This window comes from Gossypium arboreum, chromosome 8 (assembly GCF_025698485.1).
Source record: "Gossypium arboreum isolate Shixiya-1 chromosome 8, ASM2569848v2, whole genome shotgun sequence".
Taxonomy (NCBI): Eukaryota; Viridiplantae; Streptophyta; class Magnoliopsida; order Malvales; family Malvaceae; genus Gossypium; species Gossypium arboreum.
Genome location: NC_069077.1, coordinates 113,733,219 through 113,735,210, shown reverse-complemented (window position 1 = coordinate 113,735,210; position 1,992 = coordinate 113,733,219). Strand labels below are relative to the sequence as shown.

The 1,992-nt window shown below is 37.9% G+C and overlaps 1 long non-coding RNA gene across 1 annotated transcript; it reads left to right on the top strand.

The window, feature by feature from the left end:
- The first annotated feature begins 394 nt into the window (after positions 1-394).
- Positions 395-1,606, top strand: LOC128296409 (uncharacterized). Its single transcript, XR_008287029.1, has 2 exons — positions 395-466; positions 1,363-1,606. It is a non-coding gene; the product is annotated as an uncharacterized LOC128296409 (long non-coding RNA).
- The last annotated feature ends 386 nt before the right edge of the window (positions 1,607-1,992 follow it).

Sequence of the window (1,992 nt, the reverse complement as noted above, 5' to 3'; positions counted from 1 at the left end):
AGAACATATTTTGAATTCTGTACAATGAGAAATTTGATTCGTAATGAAGAGTGGTCAGATTAGTCAAACAGTGAAACATGGGAAAACTTTGAGAAAAATCTGGTATTGATTGGCTAAACCAAAAATTCTGAAAATTTTATGGATAGAAGATATTTGAGTCTATTTTCATGGAAAATTAACGGCACTTGATTTGTAGTTTCGTAGCTCTAGTTATAAATAATTTAGTTATTATTGCTCAGGAAGACAGCTTGCAGTGAAATTATGATTATGTGGTAAACATTGACAAAAATTTGTTAATGAGTTGCTTATTGATTTCTTATAAGCTTACTATGATCTGTAGGTGTGGTTGGCCGAATATTGTAAGGGGTTAATACATAGTTTGTATTTGAATAGTTAGATTAACGTGTTAGTAATCCAATTGTAGGTGGTTCGTGTGTGGATCTCGTCAGCATATCGTCGCAAACAGGTGTGTAACTAACACCCTCTTATAGACTAGATCGGCACAAGTCGAAATGCCGAAAAGCCAGTATTTTGAGATCTTTCGAGTGTGTGAATGCTCATGAGATTAATAGTTTGATGTATATGGTAAATTAAAGTGACAAGACTGCAGAGTGCGCGATTCTATGCATTTCGATATTTTTGGGCTTAATGGGCAAAAAATGGGATAATGGGCCAACGGGCCGAAATTTTTAAGAAAACACGATAAGTGTTTCTGATCGTACGTAAATGGCTATGTTATGTATGAAAACCTTAAGAATAGTTAAATTACTTGAATACCCCTATGTATGCAAAATTACCGTTATACCCCTGAGGTTACTTTTGATTGAAAAGCATGACGATCTGATTCTGTATGATGTATGCCATGATTATATATCTGTTGCATGGGGACTTGGGTTATACTATGGAGGAAATGTCCTGGTGGCTATGCCACAATTATCTGATCTGGTGACTCTGCCGCATATATCTGTCCTGGTGGCTATGCCACAATTATCTGATCTGGTGTCTCTGCTACATATATCTGTTGTAGTGGCTCTGCCACAATATCTGTATATGGTGACTTTGTCACAATATCTGGCAGCCTCGCTGCGATTTCTATGGTGTGTAGCGGTTGGGTGGGTCGAGTAGTCTCCCCTCATGGTGTAAGGCTGGTACGGTGGTGTTATGGATGAATCTGGGTTGGGTTTCTGCATAAACATGTAATATCTGTTCTGTTCAGTTATGGGCCTATGGGTTTTATTCAGATTACATTGCGGGCTAAGGCCAACTTATTCTATTTCGTGGTTTGAGTGATATAGGCTATGGTTGGGTTAATTTACACACTGAGTTTCCCCAAACTCACCCCTTTTATTTTCATCCACGCAGGTAATCCCCAACCATAGTGGGCTTGGAGCTGTGAGGGAATTCAGAGTGGCCACCCGTTCTGAAAGTTTGATTTTCTTCTGGTGAACTGGACATCCTTTTATTTACGTTTGAAGTTTTGGTTTTTTAAATGTAATAAGGCCGCTTAATTATTTTTGATGGTTTTAATATGTATTACTAAGATAGGTATTACTTATTTTAACTGTTGAAATTGGATAGCTTTCGGGAGCGTTTTCAAAAACAACAACTGATTTCAAAATAACACGACAACAAGCAAAGCTTCCGTAATGAAATTATTTTCCAAAATTAATCACTTTTCCTAAAAATGACTTAATCAAATTGCTTTCCTAGAAATATCCATGACGTTAAGGTGTGGCAATGACGGTATGCATGTCTAGGATTGGATCCGAAGGGAGCTTGGTACTTAAGTAGTCCGGTTGTGCACCGTATAGGATGACGTTAAGGTTTTTCTATGATGGCAGCACCTTTGACAAAACTCATAAGGAAAGGAGTACCGTTTGTATGGACTAAGAAGCAGTAGGAAGCTTTTGAGAAGTTGAAGAAAGTTCTGACTAAAGCACCTGTGTTAATTCAGCTGGAGTCTGGAAGGATTTTACTGTGTATAGTGACGCA